The 24093-nt window shown below is 38.8% G+C and overlaps 1 protein-coding gene and 1 pseudogene across 2 annotated transcripts in view; both read right to left on the reverse strand.

Annotated features, from left to right (window-relative positions):
* The window catches only part of LOC110172884 (E3 ubiquitin-protein ligase RNF128-like), a 204092-nt gene that overhangs the window by 77750 nt on the left and 102249 nt on the right, over positions 1-24093 (reverse strand). The gene's annotated exons all lie outside the window — the stretch shown is intronic.
* On the reverse strand, positions 13314-13431 carry LOC129409307 (5S ribosomal RNA; annotated as a pseudogene).

A 24093-nucleotide genomic window follows, 5' to 3' on the forward strand; every position in this document is an offset into this window, starting at 1 on the left:
CGAAAATTTGGTCAAACACACTCCTGGTCTCTCTGAGCACAGATGCCTCGTGTCTCATCTTTGAAAACCTTGACAACTAAAGTTCAGAATATTTGGACCAGCCCACTCACTTCCATGTCAACCTGTCTTTTTAGAAATCACAAACGTAACATGAAAACTTACAAACATAACATTTTTACGTATGTGCATACTTTAGAATGGGGTCATCAAACTAAGGCCCGTGGGCCAACTCCGGCCCTCCATGCCGCTATGACTGTCCCCCAGCCCCTCTGCCCCCCACCATTTGAACTGGCCCTATGAAGCAATCCTCAAAAGTTGTCAGTCACTTTTTGGCAAATAGTAACATGTCTGCACCTTGTATGTTGTTGATTTTTTTGCAATAAAAAAATTATATTTATATGAAGTATTTATATTTATATTTAAATGATTATATGACGTATTAACATCTGTAGTTAAGGACAGCAAAATGGCTTGTGTTAAAGTACAAAAAACTTGACAGAGTGCCGAGTTTTCAAAGAGCCATGGACGACGATTATTTTTTTGTTCAGAGTGAGGACTGTGCAGTTTGTCTGATATGTAAAGAAAGTGTGGCAGCTTTCAAAGAATATAATCTGCATCGTCACACAGTTCTGTTATGCGGCCGACCCGACCCCGGCCCCCATCACAATCAGGAGAAAAGAGTTTAGTGACCCCCAGAGAAAAAAGTTTGGTGACCCCTGCTGTAGAAATAAGAACCAAGAAAAATCTCCTCCAAAGGAACCAATGATAAATACATAGTATATGTTTAATGCCATGCTGTGGTGCATTCCAGGCATCACAACAACATCTACATGGAAACAAACCGATGGCAAACCCTCCGTGGGAAAGGTTTCACAGTGCAACTTTAAATCAGGAGAGTGGGAAAATGTCAAAGTGAAAGAGGAGTTGTTTCAATGACAAACATTCGGCTACAAAAAGTCAGTCTGAGAAAGTAATTTATTTAGGGAATGGGTTCTGCCGCTGCTGTATTGAAAAGAGCTGTGCTAATCCGCCACGTAGAGGAGTCCTGCCGTGAATGTATTTTCTTGTCAGCGGGGCGTCGTGGTTAGACCTTGCCCTGTTAGCCCAATGGAACACATGAGAACCGTCTGTTAGTGATAGCACGGAGGCTAATAGACGCAGCAGTAGATTCTTCAACAGTTTTCGTAATGATAGGAGTTTATTTTGATGTTTTTCAATTGGCCAGCGAGAAAGAACAGATAAGTCATAGCGTGCTGAGGACAATGGAATTTATAATATTAAACTGTGTAGAAAAGCTGTTTTGAATTGCCCATATTTTGGTGACAGCTTGACAACAAATAAAAGCAACTTATTTAGACTTATTTTCTAAGCCAAATCTCCAGACAAGGAAAACAATCTTTAACGCAGACACAAATCTAAGTCAAATCTATAAACTGTTCAACTGCTTTTAAATGCAAATCATGCAAGTGTCTCTAAATGCTACTAACAACTAACCCTGCAGCTTAGACCAGTTTTTTTTTTTTTTTCTGGGGACCCATATTTTAAAAGTGACAAACCTTTGCGGCCCAAATCAATCGACATTATTCGTAAATCACAAAATAAAGGTGGATTTACCATTACTGAAGATTAATGAGGATATTTTATTGTTGACTGAGTGAGTGTGTCTCTGAACAATTAGTATTACTCAAGTTTTAAACAATGAAAAACAGTAATTGAACAAGCAATAAAAGGATCCATAAGTCGCCTATTTGGACATTAAATGTAGCCCATTTCTTTTTCTTTACAACATTCAATTGAAGCAGCAACATTGGAACAAAATAGTCAATAAAATAATTAGAAAAAGATTTGAAATTATACAAAACACGTCTTAACATTTCAATATTTCTAATGAGATGGGTGAGCCTGTCCCGGGTGCAGGAGGAGAGCGCAACACGCATTCAGTCTGTTTCTGTGCTTTGTCTTCCTTTTTGTGAGCACGGAAAATCCCAATTCACACACATATGTAACAGTGAAAGGAATACACATAGAAATACTCGCCCCACTGAGAACAGGATATTCTGACAAAATGCTTATTCAGACTGACAATAAGGTCACAGATCCAGGTGTACAACTATATACTGCAGATCTAAATGCAGATTGTGACAAGGTGACCCCAAAAAAATCTTTGGGAAACAAAGGCTTAGACCACGTTGACATTTTTTGAAATTGATGTGATTCTTATTTTACTTAAGAGGTTCATATTTTAGTCTCATCTCAAATATTAATGCCCCTGTACTACATTTAAAATATGCACTGCCAGCTTAAAGGTGCACTATGTAACTTTTTGGTTGGGGGTCTTGTTTCTATGGACATGTCATTGTCCAGCCTGGAAAGTTCCACAGTATGACATTAAATAGCTCTACTAGATTTATTCAATTACAGGTGGTTTTACAGTACAGAAAAACTTTAAAAAACAAGCATTCTGACAGTGAGCAGGTCGCCTCTCCACAGATTTTACCTGTAACTTGGTCTGGTTTGGTCTCCATGACGATAACTGTGAAACATTCTAGACAAAGCAATGAGATCTCTGTAAAGAAAAGGATTTGACGTACCCTCCACCAGAAAAGTTACACAATGGACATTTAATCTTGGTAAACTAAAAAAAAATAATCATTACAATTGGAAAACGTTTACAAAATACAAAAAAATAATAATAATAATAATCATACTTTCACTGAACTTGATGAACTTTGAACTGTGAGTCCTAGTCTGGGCAAATGCTGTATTTTTAGCATTGCATGACAGCACCAGCGCCTTGGCAGAGGTCCAAGCTCTCTAAGTGCTTCTACGGCTTTTTGTCCAGACTTGCATCTTTCTTTTTTCAGTCCTCCTTAAAACCCCATCCAGGCCTCTCGCAGACCGCGGTATCAGAGCAGGGGCTGTGATTGGCCTATGGGGCGCTCTATAGCCTGCTTTATGTCACGTCATGTTGAGTCAGTGAGAATCAGACCGAAGAGCCATGAGAGGGACCCCTTCAGTTCGAGCCCGAGGCAGGCCACGGTTCATCATCAGAGCTGTTGAACTCTTGTACGGAGACATTACAAGGCCTCTCCGAATGATTAAAAGCTTTGTACTATTTTTAGCGCTGGTTGTTTTGAAGTTGGGAGGCCAGAGCGGAGTCAGCCACACCAAACAGCGTGTGGGAAACTCTCCAAAGTGGCGTGTTCTCTCCCAAACCAAACATCTGGACTAAGTGGAGCTCAAAGCATCAGATCCGAGCCTTCAAAGGGCAATGCAGGAATGGCCATTTCAAACAACAAGGCCAGAGAGTTTAAATGCACGCACGTAGTGAAAATTGTGATGATTCGCGCTGATAGCATCGAGATAAGATGAGCTTCAAACAACAAAGGGTAAAGAAGGGACGGGGAGGGGGCGTAATTTCTATTGGATGTTAGTTAATAGCTGTTGTTTATGTGTTTATGTGTTTCTACGGCTGCTCAATTCTGAAACAAGAAAAAGCAATTACAGCAAACATCTGGGTCCAAATGGAAATGAAATGATTATTTGTACACTGTTAAAACTTATTTATTTACATGTCATGCAAAATTGACTTTTAGCCATGTTATAATTGTTTCCCTTTCCCATTTACCCATTCGAAGTTGCATTTAGAGTGATTCATGCATGTCTGAGGAATCGTTTAACTCCTGTATTCAAGACCTCATTGCTCTGATCTACCCCCAGTGATACATGTACAATTTGGCAACTGTCTGTAGCCAGCGTAATCTGCAGCTTTCCATCACAGGGTTCAACAACATGTTCCGTTTACTTGACCAGCCAGAACCAGACACTTTGACAAAACTTTACAAAGACAAGTGGATCTGGAGATTCATTTGCATCAGAAACAAACATGGTACTTTACAAGTAAAAAAGGAGAAAAAATAACACAGAGAAGTGAGAAACAGTTTGGGTTTTCTCGAAATCAACAATCAAGTCACCAAACTAGGAATGATGATGATTAGTCGACTAATCAACAATTGATCATTAAGAATTTTGTCGACCACGTTCATTTTTAAATCAAATGTAGGCTGCTGTGCGTAGCGTAAAGTAAGAAGACAAGGCTGCATGTGACTGTGCAAACACTGGAGTTGTGGCCTCACAGTCCCACAGTCACAGTTTGGGCTCTGGCTACTTGGAGATCACTGTGCCACTCAGTGAGTGTGTTTACATGCACATCAGCTTCCCGGTTATGATCAGGTTTTGTGAGTATCCCGGTTTCGTCATGGTGCATGTGTACGCGTCCAAAAGATAAACACTTTTCAGTCTTTTCCTCACACCAGTCGCCAAAATAAATAAAGTGAACAACATAAATAAAGTGAGTGAAAGGAGTTGTGCTAAACCTGCACATGTATGATCTCTGAAAACATGAACCATCTCCAACACGATACACACACACAGAACAGACTCATCATCATCATCATCATCAACATCCCTCTATCACTGAGAGAACACTCATATTCCACTGAGTCATTTCGTCCAACAGAAGCTGAACCACATCAACACACAAGGAAAGGTCCAAAGATGTTCATTTGGTCTTCCGATATTTTATGTTATTAGGTTCTTTTTTCAGACCAAGAGTTTTGTTTCATTCCTGACAGTTTCGACTGCTCACTAGCGGTCTTCCTCAGAATGGTCACGTGATGTTGCTGTGACGGGTCCGGTCAGCTGATTTATGCAGGTTTTGGCGCTGTCTTCCTACCGGTGGAGGCAGGACGACAGCGCCATCTGAAGTCTGACTTCTTCAGGACATTATCCTAGGTGTGTGAGAGTAAAAAAGCCCCCTCGTCCCAGTTTAACGTCACAGCAACATCACGTGACCACTCTGAGGAAGACCACTAGTCAGCAGTCGAAACTGTCAGGAATGAAACAAAACTCTTGATCTGAAAAAAGAACCTAATAACATAATACACAAGAAAAGGTGTCATAGAAACAAAGCACCACTCCAGGTATGTTTGTGAGGAGGTAACAACATTATAACATTGGTGATCGCTCACAAGAGTCCATTTTGTGTAATATGGGACATTTCTTAATAATTAAATAATTTTCTTACTTCTTGAGTCACATGCTTGGAGACTTTAAAAGTTACTGCAGATTAGACAACTTGACTGCCTTGGCTCCACTTTTTGAAAACAAAACAAGCTCTCATATCATCCAGACCCCAATTTATGATTAAACTGTTTTTATACTTGATTAAAGCAATAATTGTAATAGCTATTAAATTTGATTAACTGAACAATCCTTGTGTGTTTTATGGGACTGTTTATATCTGGCACTTCAGCACAAGTCCAAGACAAATTTCCCAAGAGAAGGACAATGTTTTTTCATACCATCATCATGTTTTTTCAATCACAAACCCAAAAATAATGACTTTTCCAGTTGAGTGGTCACTGTAAACGATAAACAACAATCTTTAAATCTTTTTATTTTTATTTTGATGGACTTTTAAGGTCACACACTTAAAGAAAATACAGGAAGACAAGTGAAGTGTATTTTTGTTCAAGTGTATGTACAAGATGCTATTCCAGTCCCCCCTTCCTCCCCAGTCTGTGTCCTGACTTCAACTAGATCTGAGGGCACAAATGGCAATTCCAGGACCTAAACAGTGGAGCACTTCCTGTATTACCACATGACATCATAAGGTGGAACAGAGTGTTTTCAGTTTAAGAGAAAAACCCAGCCTAAATGTGTAAGGTTTGTGTGTTAAACATGTGTGAATGAAACAAAACACAACTTCAGGTATTTTTTTTTTTTTTATGAGTAAATGACATTATAACGTAGGGCTGCTCGATTATGGAAAAAATTATTATCTTGATTATTTTGGTCAATATTGAAATCACGATTATTCAAACATTATTTTTTTAGTTACACAATGCATTTATTCAGCATTTCTCTCTCAAAAAACACTTTGTTATTGATAATAATTAAAAATTTATACCAAACTTTTCAAATTGAAAATAAATATAGGCTACAAATCTGTACCTTAGAGCAGTTTTGCGATGTATAAAACATAAAATAAATTAAATATACTTTGAACATGAAATAAGGCATAGAAAAACATACATGCATCGAAAATAAACTATATATCCAGCTGTTCTACAATCTCTATACTTAAAAAATAAAATAAATATACTTATTTATAGCATAGAGTTTGGAAATCGTTTGACACACAAATCGAAAATCAAATCAAAATTCAATTCATTGCACAGCCTTATTATAACGCATAGATCATAAAATAACGTAAGATGGGCCCACAAACTAAAAAATAATGACTTTTCCAGTTTAGTGATCAGTCTAAACAATAAACAACAATTTTTATATCTTTTCATTTTTACTTTGAGAAAATACAGGATGAAAACATGAGTGTACAGTATTTTCTGTTGAACCTTAAGTACAAGATTCATGTCATTCCAGTTCACCACACTCCCCAGTCTGTGTCCTGACTTCAACTACAGCCAACCCTAGAGTTTTGAAACAGATATGATTCTTGTATTACTCAAAGGGCCCATGTTACACCACTTTCTTTTGTATGATATAATGTTTTTCCTCATTAAATCATACTCTTTTGTTTCATTCACATGTTTAATACAAAAACCCTGCGTATTTAGGCTGGTTTTTCTCTCAAATGGAAAAACATTGTTCCACCTTGTCATGTGCTAATAGATGAAGTCCTCCACTGTGTTTTTTAAACTTTATGCTCATTCACTGGTATCATTTGGATGATTTCAGACCTGGAATTACCGATTTCTGCTAAACAAAAGGTAAAAAGTAAAAGGTAAAAGTTGGTTGTTAACTGTAAACTACTGATTCTTGGAGTCACAAACTGGAATCAGAGTGTGTATTTTGAGCTTTGGAGATATAGACAGACTAATAATAAAGGATTACTCAAACATCCCTGCCCAATCCCAGTGTCCTGACTTCAACTACAGCCGAGGACACATCCACATTAATGCGTTCAGACCTCCTTCCACGCAGCGCTATAGAAGAGAAAACAATCTCTATTCAGGATGGCATTTGGAGTCTATCAGGTGATTGGAGCTGGTCTTTAAAGACGCTTTACAGCACAGTGAATGGGAGAAGACAACCAGGCAGAGAGCAGAGGGGCCCGCTCAACGTGATTCAAGCTTGTGATTGCACCAAAAAGGGTCGGCTACAACACTACAGCTGCCTCACCTAGTTAGAGGTGGATTATTTTAAGACCAAAAATAATGGAGATTTTAAAGAAAGCCAAGACTTTGAGCACTCACTTTGGCAGTGTGTCATAATGTATGGTATTATATAAGTAGGAAAGTATGTGATTTGCACGAGTGTGGAGCTCAAAAGTGACAGCCTGCCCACGGATCCAGAAGTAAATTTCTCATTCATTTCCCCATAAACTTTCCAGGGAAAAAAGTTCATATTAAAAGTTTGAAAGCTTGCTCAGGGCTAATCAGCTAACAAAACCTGTTATATTACTTAAAATCTGTTTTCGAATCTGTATAAACCACTACGTTGTGAAAACATTTTGCATAATCTTTTGTTTTAAATGTCCTTTTTGGAGTTAAAAGCACCATGTTATGGACAGTAGTTAGCTGGTTAATCTCTGTGATGTCTTTGAACTCTTTATATATGATTTTTTTTTTTAAGTCGATGCAAAAAAATTCATAGAAAATTTACTTATGGAGCCGACTTCTAAGTGGGTGGGAGTGTTGAGCTCCTTTGTCACCATACTATCATTTCAGACTTAATTTCGATAATAAGGCTTGACTCTTGATTCTCAACCCAATTGCTTTACCAAAATGAGCATTAAAAGTAGCTCTTTAAATAGAATTAAATTGTCAACGGAAAATAAGTGGCTTGTTTAAATTACCACTATTCTTGAAGTTTTAACTTTTGTCCTAATTTTGTCATTCTTTCAGTATTGACACCTTATTAAAGAGTAGACATTTTGATGATAGTTTTACTCTCTGTGTTGAGTTGGTCATCCTGTGCCTGGGTTTTCTTCCTTCCAAAAGTCTCCACTAGAAATCCAGATTGAGTCTAGATCTTGAGTCCCTAAAAATTCCCAACAGGTTAATCCAATCTCTCTGAAGAATGGGTCAAATGCAGAGGACAATTCTTCCAATGACAAAAAGACCAGGGTATATACAACACCTGAGAGAGAATAACTGCAGGCTGCAACATTTCTTTATATTGCTGCAAAGAGCTTAGAAATACCAGCATGTATTTTCGAACTGACAGTTTTATTTGGGTAGCAAGACAGCTCATTGTCTTGGCAAACACTCCTAAAATTGGAATACATTCAGAACATCTCAAAACGTTATCTTCAGAAGAACAGTTCTACGATGGCAAAATCTTTAGAAAGGTCTTACAGAAGGTCTTATATTACACAAAATTGACTCTGGTGAACTTTAAGACATATTATAATGTTGATAACTCACCAAAAACAGACCTGTTTTGTTTCATTCAAAGATGTTTGAGTCATCCTTTATAATTAGTCTCTCTACATCTCCAAAGCTTAAAATGCTCGGTTCCAGTTTCTGACGTATCATGACGCTCTAGTTTTCAAGTTAGAGGCTACTTTTTACCTGTAGTTCAGTAGAGATTGGCAATTCCGGGGCTGAAAGTATCCCAATGATTCTTATGAAGGTGTATGAAGTTTAAAAAATGGTGGAGCACTTCCTGTTTTACCACATGATATCACAAGGTAGAACAGAGTGTTTTCAGTTTAAGAGAAAAACTCCTAACGCCTAAAAATACAGGGTTTGTGTGTTAAACATGTGTGAATGAAACAAAATGCAACTCCAGGTCAGTTTTTGATGAGGACACATCATTATAACAGGTAAAAAGCGTAATATGGGCCCTTTAAAAATAGTAAGATCATTTGATGTGACACAGGAAGCTGGTTGTGTCCTGCAGCGCTGACAGAGAGGTGCAGGTCTTTGAGCTCTGGCCCTTTGGTTTTTACATGGAGGTGACGCCGGCTTTGGGATGTTTGTGCAGTGGCTCCTCGGCCCCTCTCGCCCTCTCTCTGTTGACACAAGTGCTCCTTCATTTGCTTTCTGCAGGACGTCCCGAGAACTCACACCTCCTAGCAACGCAGCAACTCACTCCCACACGCACAACCCCCTCCCTTTGGGCCGCTCAGAGGAATGGAAGCCTGTACCCCCAGAAAACCTCATAGGCTACTTACGTTATTATTCGTAAAAGGCAAATGGTCACACTTTTATATAGCGCTTTTCCAACTTCAAGCACTTTACATCAAGAAATCACTCACCCATTCACACACACATTCATCCACCAGTGTACACAGACACTAAGTGCATGACGGGTTAAGTATTTACCCCAACGGACACAACGACAGCATTCATCAGTGGGAGCTAGAACATTGTTTCCCAAAGACTGGGTCGTAAGAGATTTTTTTTTTTTTTTTTGTGGGTCGCCTTGTCACAATCTGCATGTAGGTTGAAATGTTAAGACATGTTTTGTAACATTTCTAAAATTGTGTTATTATTTTTATTGATTATTTTGTTGAACCAATGATTGCTGCTTTTAAAACAAACGAATGTAATTGAATGTTGAAAAGAAAAACAAGTATTTGATGGCTACTTACTTGTTTAATGTCTTGAGGTCAAAAAATAGGGGAAGCTTTTATGGATACAATGCGTTTTTATTGTGTATAGGCATTCAGCATTACTAGGTTGGTTTCAAGTATACCAGGAGTCGGCAACCTTAAATTAACATGGAGCGCTGGTCTCTGAGAGTTGTGAAAAGCACTTATTAAACTTAGCACTGTGAATAATTAGGATGCTTGGAGTGCATAAGGTAAGTGAAGAATAACTGCAAACCATTTAAAATGAACAAGTTCTGTTTTCAAGTCGGAAAAAGCAGATGCAAGGACTCTCCCAGGAACCTTTGGCATGCACTTGTTTCTAGTTGTCACAAATTTGCAACATACCCAGATTTCTATTTATTTATTTGCTATAGTCAAATTAATCATCAATCAATCAACTTAATTTATCATCTACTTAAAGGCAAACACACACAAAACTTTTTTATATATATATCTAAATAAATTCAGGCATTAAGAGGTTAAATCTCACATAGAATGAATCTACCAAAATAATGTAAAATACCTTTATCTCATTACTTATGGTAAGACACAAGCGCTCCTTCTTTCGCTTTCTGCAGGACATCCAGAGAACTCACACCTCTTAGCAACGCACTCCCACACACCCCCTCCCCTCAACCCACCCCCCGTCTGAGCCGCTCTGAAGGGGGGGCTGCTGTCGGGGGAGTGTGATCTGCTTGGGAATGGGGCACAATGAAAAGGCGCCTCTTGCTATTCCGGGGTACATCCCATCCTCTCAATTTATCAGATGGTCTCTTTGAATTAGGAGAGGCAAAGGCAAACACAGCCCGCGATCCTGGAGCCATTTCATTCATTTGTCCTGCGCCTGGACACACTTTCGTCTCATTACTCCCCTCAAACAGCCCCTCTGCCCCCCTCCCGCCCTCGTCCCTACAGCCCCACAGCCCCGGCTAAAAGCAATCAACATTACGTTAGCGTTGTGCATTTGGAAGTCCAAGTCTCTAGGTGCAGTAACAGCCAGTTAAAGCTGAGATGGTACAAACCACTCTGGATTGTTTTCGTAATGGTTTCCTTTCCTGCAACTGGCGGCTACTGGTTTAGTCAATTTGTTTACTGGTATAGCCAATTACATGAATAGACACCGCATCTATATGTTTTAAGACTAATTGCAGTTGTTTTCTGACAATATGGACTAATAGTAATTGCACATTTTAAACACACCCATGCTTAAAGGTCCTATATTACACAAAACCACGTTAAAATGTAGTTCATCAGTCTAAATATGAAGGGTTTGTGTGTTAAAAATGTGTAAATGAAACAAAATACAACTCTAGTTTTTGATGAGGAAACAACATTATAAAAGAGATCAGAAAATATGGTAATATGGGTCCTTTAAACACACCCATGGTTAATCATAGTTGAAAAGTACAATAAAAACTGTGAATTTGGAGCTGTAAAATTTATACAAGAATTACCAGCAGTTCAGAAAATGTTTATTGAAATCCAAACTACTGAGTTAACAGGTTTTATGCATAATAGCGACTAAATATGCTGTTTCCAGAAGACATGAATCTATTACCCAAATAATTACAGCCTGATGAGCAAATTGTGATCATTCAATTTGCAATTTTGATTCTATTCAAATTGCAATTTTGCAAATTTTCATGTTCTGACAGATAGATGATTAAAAGCGATTATTTTAGTGATTTCATTTGTTGTGTATTCTTCATGTCAGTTCCAAAAGATGGATAAATGAGCAGGAGGTGAGTCCACAAAGGCATGAAGACCAGATGCATTATGGGTAACAGTATTGTTTAGCAGAGCATATTTAAACAAACTAATTCAACCCTGCGTTATTATTTTATAGTCTCCCATATAAGAAAGTATTGATCCTTTGCAATGCCATAAGGGTGGGAGTGTTCTCTATTGGCAGAATATTCATGTGGAAGACACAATATAAACATTAACAAACTTAAATTAAAAAAATAAGTTTTAAGGCCATCTGAAAACTCAAAAAGAAAAAAAGGAGAAAAAAAACACATTTTAAGGAGCCTGTGATCAATACGAGCGTTCATAGTCCTGTTTAGGAGTTTGATTTTCAACACTTGTGACTTGTGACTGTAATTTGATTGTGAAGGGACTTGTTTAACAGCTCAAATCAGCTCATCTGTTGTAGTTCCAAATAAACCAGCCTTTTCTGGTCAGACTGTGTTAAAATAAAGCTCAGATTAAAGTCTAACAAGCCTCAGATAGAGCAGTGCCTACAGTTAGCATCACACGCCCAGGGAATGTTGATGACATGAGCTGCAAAGTATAAACAGACTTATTTTTAGTACTCAACTTTTGCATGTTTCAAAGGGCACTAATACAACTAATACAGAACATACGTCCCCTGTATTTCTTTAATAATGACTGTGGCTGAGTTTGAAGAGAATGAGTTAAATGTACATTGTTGGATGCTCTCTTGTCTCTTGGGGCTGGCCTAAGAGATGAACACAATTTAATTCATTGTTAATTATTAATGAATCATTGAATTTACATAGCGCCTTTCAAGACACCCAAAGCGTTTTACAGTTCATTGTTCATTCACTCCACACTCAGTGGTGGCAAGCTACAGCCTCAGCTGCCCTGGGATAGACTGTGGGATTCCTCAAAAATCATGTTCGTCCCACGGTCACCAACCTTGGCGTCATCTTAGACAGTGATTTTAAATTTGATAAACAGATTAACAATGTTTTTAAAATCAAGTTTTTATCATTTGCGGCTTTTATCTAAAGTTAAACCTTTTTTATCTTTTAAACTATTTGAACAAGTTATGCACGCTTTTATTTCATCACGCCTGGACTACTGTAATGCACTTTATTCCGGCATTTCGCAAAACGCACTTTACCGACTACAGTTAGTCCAAAATTCTGCAGTGCGACTTTTAACAGGAACAAAAAGGAGAGAGCACATAACCCCAATCCTCGCATCTTTGCACTGGCTCCCTGTTAATTTTAGAATTGATTTTAAGATTTTATTGTTTGTTTTTAAAGCTTTGAATGGACTGGCTCCACAGTACTTCTCGGACCTCATCCAAATGTATACCCCTGCACGCACTCTGAGGTCCGAGGTCCAGCTCCAGCTCAGGGTGCCTAAGACGAGACTTAAAACCAGAGGGGACAGGGCCTTCTCTGTGGTCGGCCCTGAACTCTGGAACGATCTGCCGCTTCACGTTCGAGCAGCCCCACAGTGGAGAGTTTTAAATCTCGTCTGAAGACCCACTTTTATTCTCTGGCTTTTAACACCGCGTGAGTTGTGTGGTCCTCTGTGTCTTTTATTTATTTTTATGTGTTTTTATTGGTTTTACTGATTTAATTTATTTATTGGTTTGTTTATTTATTTCTATTCTATGATATAGTTTTATTTTTATTTTACTGGTTTTATATAATTTTACTAGTTTTATTACTTTAAGACTAGTATTATTTTAGTAATTTACTTTATCATCTTATTGTTGTTATTTTTTATGTATTTGTGCAGCACTTTGGAAACAGTTTGTTTGTGAAATGTGCTATATAAATAAAGTGGATTGGATTGGATTGGATAGACTGACAGAAGCGAGACAGTCAATCTGTGCCCCTCCGACCACCACCAACACTCATGCACACGCCACTTTCATACTAGGCAATGTAGGTGAGGTGTCTTGCCTAAGGACACAAAAACTGAGGCCCCACTGTGGCACCTGGAATTCCCAGCGGTTTCCCATCCACGTACCACCCAGGCCGGGCCCTGCTTAGCTTCTGAGATCTGACGAGATCAGGCTTTGACAAGCCGGTACGGCCACAATGCGATGATAAAAGCATTGGATTCTTGTGAGAGTGGGACTGGCCAAGGTCATCCCTCCCCAGCCTCAGATCAAAGTCAATGACATGAGCAGAAAGCACTGATTAAAATGTGCTTTGAGATGGAGCTGCAGCCCACTCACAAAACCAAGTCTTATTAGCTCCATTTCTGTGCCTTTTCTAACTTCCTCTGCCTAGCACATCTCGGAAATTTAAATTTGATTACACTGAAATCATCCATCTGTGCGCGGCCGTGTCCTCTTTACTTAAAAGCCCAGAGGTGAAACCAGCAATTACATTTAGCAGCCTCTCAGATGGAAAGGTGCTTAGACACGATCTTTGTGGGTTTTTGTGAATATGCTCACTGTTCCAGCTCTGCAGTCACTCTACAGAGGACAGAGCCAAAGGAGAGCCGGGTTTGGAGCTTCTATTGGAAAACACATGAGCTGTAATTTTCCTTGGAGATATAGACTCCAATTTATACAACATCTGTCCATAGATTTAAAATAAGAAAAAATATGTTCCATTAGACAACAATTCACCACAAAGTTTCTTCCAAATGGGTCTGTTTCCATTTCATTTACACTGCATTATATAGGATCTGTAAGATGGTACCTACAAGATGCACTGTGTACATTTTTTGGGCACCTGCTTTACTCCACAGAGTCCTATAACACACAGCATTCACTCTTTAAGCCATACTGTCACCTCCTCAATAACATACTCGGAGATGTGTTTTGTTTCATTCGCGCATGTTTGAGTAATCCTGGTTTATTAGCCTGTCCATATCTTCAGAAATCAAAATGCTCTGTTCCAACTTGTGATGTCACGAAGCGATAGACCTTTTACCTTTTGTTCAGTAATGATTGGCAATGCCAGGGGTGAAATGATCGACTTGATTCTAGTGAAGGTGTATGGAGTTTAAAAACACAGTGAAGCACTTCCTGTATTACCACATGACATCACAATATGGAAAAAAGTGTTTTGAGGGAAGAACTCTATAGGCGAGTTTCATTGTTGACAAAAGCGCGCGTAAAGGGTATTGATCCCGGTTATTTATCCACTCAAACGGCAGAGGACCAAAGACGATTTGACCAGAAATTGGTCATAAGCATCGATGGACACCAAGTCACCCTTTTCAACCCCTACAAAAGGTGGACCAAACCAAATTTCTGGTCAGAATCGCCAACTACCTGGCTAAATATTCACTTTGGCGATATCCACAATTACTTGGTGGAAACTCCTGGGCCATTCACAGCAGAAAAGATGAAAGCCTCCAAGAGTCTCGATGTGTTGTTGAACTTGTTGGAGTCCACGGTTTGCTAGGATCTTCTACGTTTGCTCTGCGAATGTTTGAAAGCCATTTAATTGACCGTTGGCGGTTCTTTTCACTCGTAATACGAAAAAGACATTTTCCTTCTTCCGTGCTTCTATTTGTGCATCCGATAATGCAGCAGGAATTTACCATTATCGAGGATAAATACGCGAGGTTACGCACTGTGTTTGACCGCTATAGTGTTTCTTGACCTTTATTATGGTTGCTCATTTTCAACAATACTTTTTCCGAATGCAATAATTTTAGCCATGCCATCTTTAAAGGTCCTGCAAGAGCCTAAATTGACTCTTGTGAGCTTTAAGTCATGCTATATGTTGTTACCTCCTAAAAAACATTACAGGAGTTCTGAATTTGGTTTGCTTACACATATTTGAGTGACTTTTATTATTATCCAACACAATCCACTTTATTTAAAAACCATAGCAAAACCATAGAATAGCCAAAAATAAATAAAACCAATAAAATACATTAAAAATAAATCAAGTAAATAAAAGACGCACATGACCTCACAACTCATGCGGTGTTAAAAGCCAGAGAATAAAAGTGGGTTTTAAGACTTACAACACTCCACTGTGGGGGCTGTTCGTACATGGGGGGGCAGAGTGTTCCAGAGTTTGGGGCTGACCACACAGAAGGCTTTGTCCCCTTTGGTTTTTAGTCTCGTCTTAGGCACCACAAACTGGAGCTGGTCCTCGGACCTCAGAGAATGTGCCGGGGTGTAAATTTGGATGAGGTCCCGAGATGTACTGTGGGGCCAGTCCGCTCAAAGCTTTAAAAACAATTAAATCTTAAAATCAATTCTAAAATGAACAGAAAGCCAGTGCAACGACACAAGAATTGGGGTAATGTGCTCTCTTCTTTTGGTTCCTGTTAAAAGTTGTGCCGCAGAGTTTTGGACTAACTGTAGTTGGTAAAATGTGTTTTGTGAGATGCCGGAATAAAGTGTGTTACAATAGTAGTACAGTACAGTATTAGTCTGTCTACATTTCCAAAGCTCAAAATGCTCTGGTCCACCTTGTGATGTCATGTCATGAAGTTGTAGTTTTCATATTAACAGCTCCTTTTACCTTTTGTTCAGTAGAGATTGTCAATTCCAGGGCTGAAATTACAATTTAAATGATTCTAGTGAAGGTGTATGGAGTTTTAAAACACAGTGGAGCACTTTCTGTATTACAACATGACATCATAAGGTGTTTGAGAGAAGAACTCAGCTTAAATAGGCCGGGTTTCTGTGATAAACTTGTGTGAATGAAACAAAACACAACCCCAGGTCTGTTTTTAGATGAGGAAGCAACATTATAACGGATCAAAAAAATCGCGTAATACGGGCCCTTGAAGCAATATCTTCACGAGTAGCAGGTTGACATAAAAAATCTGTTTTTGGTTGCCAGAGAAAACAGGGAGCAAACACCCAGACTCTAATGAATTCTCTTATGGATGAGAGTCTCTTTGCCATCACCACTACTGTACTTAAAAAGGGGAGTTAAATGTGCTAAAGTGTCGCGCTAAAACCATCTTCAGTACAAAACGCTGAAACAAACAAACAAGTCTAATGAGTACAGACAGCTTCGCATGTTAAGGGGGGACTTTTCTTTGACTCCTATGGCTAAACCGCAGCTCTCCAATCAGCCGCATTGACAACACGAAGAGAGACAGTGTGAGATGGAGACAGAAGTAGGCTACAGAGAGCTTAATGTGCTGGAGGATTATATAATGATTCTGAAGACTTCCCAGAACTGAGCGGTCACTGTGCTCCAAGATAACCTCACCCAGATCACACCCAGGCCGGGTTTATGGGTACATCTGCAGAGCCACCTGTGTTTTATAACGGGACAGAGCCGTGCGGGGGGTGGGGAACATGTGGAAGGAGTTAGCAGCGAGGTTTTAGTGATCACATGTGTTAACTCAGTCGTCAATAGCGATGGCAAGATCATTTGGGTAATTGAGCATCGTGAGTCGGGTGATTTAAGAACGAAAACATTATAATTGGGAGGATTTTATAAGCAAAATAACGCAGTTCAGGGGATTTCAAATTGGGTGAATGTGAGTCTCCTCTAAGTGTAGGTAAAGTCAGCCAAGTCACCCTGGTTAAATCCTGGTTTAGACCTGGTTAAGACCGGGCTTTAGTCCTGATTTTAGATCTGGTTTAGACCTGGCTTTAGTCCTGATTTTAGATCTGGTTTAGACCTGGTTTAGTCCTGATTTTAGATCTGGTTTAGACTTGGTTTAGAGATGGTTCAGACCTGGTTTTAGTCCTCATTTTAGACCTGAGATTAGACCTGGCTTTAGTCCTGATTTTAGATCTGGTTTAGAGCTGTTTGAGTCCTGATTTTAGACCTGGTTTAGACCTGTTTTAGTCCTGATTTTAGATCTGGTTTAGACCTGATTTAGACCTGGTTTAGATTTGGTTTTAGTCCTGATTTTAGATCTGGTTTAGACCTGGTTTAGACCTGATTTAGACCTGGTTTAGATTTGGTTTTAGTCCTGATTATAGATCTGGTTTAGACCTGGTTTAGACACGATCCACGCGGCGTATACAAGGCAAAAAAGGTGATGCTCCAAACTGTGAGTCGGTTGTCAGAATGGCAACATAATTTTACAGCTAATACAAGCACACACAATTACCAATATAAATTCTGCTGCAGATGTGTACAGATGTGGACCGTTATTTTTTTTTTTTTTCACGTGTGTCGCGTCTCCCCAGTGGCTCTTAAGGCCTCACCTATTGAAAACCGCTGATGTAATTTCAATTCAATCTATGAGCCAGAAAACTCAAATGTTAAATGTGTTTTTGGAAGTGTGCCACATTAACTTTAGTTATCATTCCAAAAGTTCAATTTCTTGAAGCTGATTAAATAATGATGAATCAGACAATTGGAACATATTTCACAATGGTTTGGTCATGGCGTCATTAATTATTAATCATCATGATATTGTGTTGTTTCCCCCTCACAAACATTGTAAATAAATAAATAAACACAAATGTATACCTAAATTGACATATATTGTAGTCATATCCAGTAGGGGGGTGCAAAAATATTGAAATTTTGATTGTGATGATACAGTATCAATATCGTGGGCTGCTGTATCGCTATATCGCCAAGAGTATTTTTTGGTATATTTTACTAAATTATTTTGTCACAGCACTACAGTTTTATTGCTTGTTTACAGGAAAGAAACTCATTTATGCAACACATTTGACATTTTCACTGTTTTTGATTATTCAAATGAGTGTGTTTCATATTAACTCTGCACATGAAGTGGTTTAACAAAGATTTTTAGTATCACATACATGATTTAGCCATTATTTTTTATTGAACCGTATCAAATTGGCAGACATAATTTCTGCATCCACCCTTTCACGCGAAACCGCCTGAAACGCTGGTCACATGACTAGGCTGCCGTCACGACATCATGTGGGCTGTAAAAACAAGGAAGCGGAGCTCTGTGTCTGAAGCTGCAGCAGCCGATTTCGAGCCGAGGAAGATGGCAAGCGTAAAAGTAGTAGCCACTCTGTTTTCCATTTGTCTTGGTTTGTTTAAACTGTTTTCCACAACAGCACCACATGACCGATGTCACAAACCCAGGGAATCAGGAAGGTGCAAATCACAGTGCCGTGGTCCAATAAGGAAGGCAACTAGAGCTCCTACGTCAGCGTATCAATGTTTTCAGGCGTCCACACAATGCCGGATCGGATCTGTACTCAGATGAATTCGTGGGAGCTGGCGGCACTAGATTGTTCCGCTTCTGGAGCCATTTTCCATCGGATTAGTGTGGACGAACACTGCATCTACAACGAAAACGGCTCGAATACGTACTAGTGTGGATAGGGCTTAGATTCAAGAAGATTTACAGATACACAATCTATAAAGCTATACAATCTATATATAGTTGGAATTTATTTAGTTGGTAGTTGGTGTTTTACTATGGGGCCTTCACAGTGCATTTTTAAAGGCGGCGGTGAACATGTGGACTGGGTTAGAAAGGGTTTAAATAATCTCGCATGTTAGTCTTTCATATACGCAGTGTAGTTCTCAAACACACGCAGGGAAGGAACCCACATAAAACATTAAAAAACCTTTACTGACCACTTATGGTAAGAAACTTGTAGGTGGCAGATCGGAAATGCTATAATTAATAATCATAATTATGTAATCACCAAAAATATGTTGGCCTATTTTTTGTGAGCGAGCTTCACCAATCCCACATCCCCTGGCAAAACTCTGAAGTCTGATTTTTGTTGTTCATCCAAATTATACGTAACCAATATCGCGTAGGTGCTTACTGCAGTACTTTTAAACTGCCTGAAATATATAAAATTAGATAAAGCTGGGAAACTTCAACTTGAAGTAAAGGAAAATGTGTCTTTATGTGTGAAGGGAAAATTGTAAAACTAAAGGAAATAGGTGATTTCTGTGCTGGCAGTGTGAAATGTGTGGTATATTTCTGAAGCACAGGAGTCAAAAATCCAGCAGTCGTAGTTTTCATAATGCTGTACAGTCTAAAAGGACCACCAGAGCAGCCCCCACATGTTTTCTTTCAGCTCCACCTGGTTAAGACTACTCTAAAAACGTCAATAGTTATGTTCGTTGTGATGGATCTAGTTGAGTAAGTTGCCAAAGTGAAAGACCAGCTGTCTCCAGAGGAAATCGTAAAAAAAAAAAAAAGCTTGAGCCATGTTGCCTGGGATCCAGAATACACATTTCTGCTTCTATATTTATACAAAGATGTGAGTCTGGTCCCTGGTGAATCTCTCAGGGCTCAGGTGGCCGTGATTGACAGGTGAATTAGCCAACCAAGGATAGGAATGATGGTCTACCTGTACCCAAACAACTATGGCTGCTTACGAGGAGGAAAACAAGGAGGAAACAAATATATGGCTGCTTACGAGGATTAGGGCACTGAAAAAAACATCATTATTTATGCAGAATCAATGAGTGAAGCACTAAGCTCTATTAAAGGATCCTACCCTTTGGCTACATTCAGACTGCAGGGCTTAATGCTCAATTCAGATTTTTTTGTGAAATCCAATTTTTTATTGAGGTCATTCACATTTCCAACTGAATCTGACTTGCATGCGATCTCCAGTGTGAACTTTAAATGCCCCAAAAGTGAACCGCATGTGCATAGGAGGACAAAACAACGTCACACGCATCGAGCATGCTCAGTGTTTATGGAAGTCGCCTAAATGCTGAGCTTGTCTCCCAAAATACCATCCAGTTCTTCGTAAAATTGACAGGTCACACGTCCACGGCGGCTTTGTTTGAGTCTTTAGCCTCCTTGTATTTGGCTCGCAGGCTCGTTATTTTTTGTTGACACTGGAGTCAAGACAATTATTTCAAAATCCACCTGGTTCCGATAAGACCCCTCCAATTTGGCCTGAATAAAGCGATCCCCCCAAATATGAATGAACTCGCCAAACTCACTTTCCCTCCAGTTACTAGACTCTGAGCCTGATGTGTAGGTGGGATGTGCTACCTGGCCATTCAGACTGAAATCTCATGTCAAAAGGTCGGATATGTATCAGTTTTAGGAGCACATATCCAAATGGCCCGGGTCACATTTGAAAAAATCAGATCTGTGTCGTTCAGACTGTCATTAAAAGATCAGATACAGGTCGCACAGGGGCGAAAAAATCAGATTAGGGTCGCTTCAGGCTGCAGTCTGAACGTAGCCTTTATTATTAGTCTGTCTACATCTCCAAAGCCTCCAAACCTTCTACCTTTAGTTGAGTAGAGATAGGCAATTCAAGGACTAAAATTCTCCAAATGATTCTCCAGGAGGTGTATGGAGTTTAGAGTGACCAGTGAGAAAACTGGGGCATCCCTGGTTTGGGTTGTTTGGTAATAACAAAATTATGAAACGAGTGTAAATTAAGGAAAACTGTTATGCGCTCGGAACTAATGTGAGTCAGTATAGTCAGATTTTCTTTATGTTTTGGTCATTTTTAATCAGCTTTTCTGTATTTTACCTGAACAAATGTCAACTTATGCCTCTCTTTACTGTGGGCAAGGACCAAATTGGTTAAAAATAGGGACATTTCGTGTATAAAACTGGGACAAATCACTGGTTTTGTATAAATCTGCAAGGACAGGGGACACAGGGCTCAAAACTGGGACTGTCCCAGGTAAATTGGGACATCTGGTCACTCTGATGGAGTTTAAAAACACACTGGAGCACTTCCTGTATTACTACATGACATCATGAGGTGGAACAGTGTTTTCACGACCTAAATAAATTATGCAGAGTATGTGGTAAACGTGTGAATGAAACAAAACAAAACTTCTGGTATGTTTTTGATGAGAAAACAAGATGATAACAGATCAGAAAATAGCGTAATATGGGCTCTTTAATCTGAAGTGAGGGAAAGGTTATTTTGTTTGTAAATGATACATGACCAATGAGCTCCTTGGTTCGTCCCACATGCGTCTCTGAACCAGACTGACATCCCCCTGTTAAAAAAACACAGAGAGATCAGACTGGATTTGTCAAGCAATGAGCCATGTGCAGTGGTATGGACTTTAGTTTGAGCTGAGTACAGAAATGAAGCGTGTCCGTGCGGCTATGCTAATGTGAGCAGAAATGTCAAGTCATCGGAGGGCTTTCCCAACATAAATCAGACCGAGCCAAGGACAAAGGATCTGTTTATGGGGCTTTTTAATAAGGTCACTAGTACATTTGGAGACACAACTTTGCACTTTTTATTGACTTTCAGACAAGACTGTATAAAGTGATGAGAAATGTGAGGAACTGCTGATATGTTTTGTTATTGTCCAGTTTCCCAAAGGTTGTTTCAATATTGATCATAAATGGGACCTGTGCACTTTCTTTTCAGAGCTGCAGAACTGAGATGCCCCACCCCGTATGATCAATGGCGTTTCATAGTTAGTTTAGTTTAATTTCTCTTCAGTCAATTAACTTAATCATTAATCATATTACAATGATTTAACACAGAAATTATTCATGTCACTGAAGTTATTCTACAGACTGAAGGGGTTTTGGCTGAAGATGAATACAGGGGATTTTCATTTATGGTGTTTTTATTTAGGAAGAATGGCTGCATGATGTGTTTTAACCTGTGTGCATAATCCATAGTTAAAGGGCTCATTTCAGAGGTGGGACCAAGACGTTGTTTTGCAAGTCTCAAGCTCAAGTCCGAGTCAAGTCCCAAGTCAAAGACAGGCTAGTCCAAGTCGAGTCTCAAGTCACTGGCCCATAAGTCCAAGTCAAGTCCAAGTCGTCTGCTTTGAGCTTCAAGTTATTTCAAGTCTTTAGATTTTTGCAGTTTATGACTTTTAAGATAAATTGTACTGAAAAAGTCATGATCTGTTTAGTATTTACATAAGAGTTGAAGGAATGCTAAATTTTCCTTTTTAAACATCTTCATAAGATCTTAGTGTGAATCATTACAGTCAGACTAGGAAGAAGTCAGATTTAAAAGTGCTTAATATCCATTATTTTGTCATGTAATCTGCACTGAAATGGAAGGATCGTGTTTGTTGTAGTTCCCTCTGTCTTACTGTATTGTACTATATTGTACTGTATATTACTGTAGTACATTTGAGGATATCACAGCATCACAGTACTTCAGTTACATCCAAAGTAACAAACAGAGATGTGGGAGTGGGTCCCAAGTCAGTGACCTTCAAGTCCAAGTCAAGTCTCAAGTCGTAAAAATACTGACTCAAGTCTGACTCGAATCCAAGTCACAACTTGCGAGTCCCCACCTCTGGCTCATATTACTCTATTTTCTGTCTATAATATTGTTTGTTCATCCAAAACATACCAAAAGATAGTTGTATTGTTTTTGTTTGTTTAGTTTTCTTTTTCATTCACACTCATGTTTAATACATAAACTGTGCATTAAGGCTGAGTTCATCTCTCAGAAAACTCTCTGTTCCACCTTTTGTAATACAGACAATGCTCCACTGCATTTTTAAACTCCATACACCTTCACTAGAATCATTTGGATGATTTCAGATATGGAATTGCCAATCCCTTCTAAACTAAAGGCAAAAGTAGCTCTTAACTTAAAAACTACCTCTTCATGACATCACAAGGTGGAACAGAACATTTTGAGCTTTGGTGATGGAGACAGACTGATAATGCAGGATTACTCAAACATGTGTGAATGAAACAAAACACAACTCCAGGTATGTTTTAATGAAGTAACATTATAACTAGGGACAATAACCAAAATATCGTAATATCGTATCGTCAAAAGTCTCACAGTCATATCGTGGACTGTCACAGTATATAGAACTATAAGTCTCTTTACTTAAATTCATTGTTATGGTGCAGCAACATCTAAAAAAAACAAAAAAACAAACAGAGAACTACATAGACCATGATCCTTTGGTGTTGTAATTAAATCTTAATTCTTCATATTACAACAGTGCCATTATTAACGGTATCAATGTTTTTTAAAGTAGTAAGTAGCATATTCACAGCTCCACAAATATCTCAATAAATATCATGCCGTGAGATGTATATCATAAAAATATCATATCGTGATATTTGGATATCGTTACATCCCTAATTATAACATGGCTTAAACACAAGAGTCAATATCATATAATATAGGATTTTTTGTTTTGTTTTTTGGAATAATTATAAAATTAGTCTAAAGCAGTTGGTGGACATAGGGGGCAGGTGAAAACTTACATTTTCTTAACACTTAAGTCTTGAATGCAGGACAATACAGGATTACTCAAACTGCATGAATCAATCTAAATACAACTCTGAGAAGGTAAATGCTGAGGGAAAACCTTTTTAACACAGCAATCCACCATGAAACCGTAACATGCACACGCCACACCATTAGCCATTGTTTGGGGAGCTGACCTTTGACCTTGGCGTGTCTCTGCGTGTCTGACCATAAAGACGATGTGGGTTAGTGGACAATGGAAGGAAGCTGGAATCGCCTGGAGTGGCATTGCCTGGGAATTGAACTCACGCCACAGGAACATATACCCTATAGACGAAAAGTAAAAGACTAATGGCAAAAAATGTGTAAACAAAACTGCCCCAAAGCTTGTGCTAGCCATTTTAACCATAGACTGTGTAAATAATAATAAATAACGCAACCAAAATGAACAAAAAAACAAACATGCTGTATATTTTAGTCTATGTTTTTGGCTAAAAGTTGCATACTGTGGCTTTAAAAAACTAAGCGAAAGAAGAAATGGTTTCAAAATCACATCTTGTAACTGAAATTGGCACCGTGTCCAAAGTTATATTATGTTGCAGCAATAAAATAACAAAATGGAAAATCCTGTTGTGAAATAAAAACATTATCAATGAAGAGAAAATGTGATGTTGTTGATACAGAT

Source organism: Boleophthalmus pectinirostris, unplaced genomic scaffold (assembly GCF_026225935.1).
Source record: "Boleophthalmus pectinirostris isolate CB_2022bp ecotype Guang Dong unplaced genomic scaffold, ASM2622593v1 HiC_scaffold_19, whole genome shotgun sequence".
Lineage (NCBI taxonomy): Eukaryota > Metazoa > Chordata > Actinopteri > Gobiiformes > Gobiidae > Boleophthalmus > Boleophthalmus pectinirostris.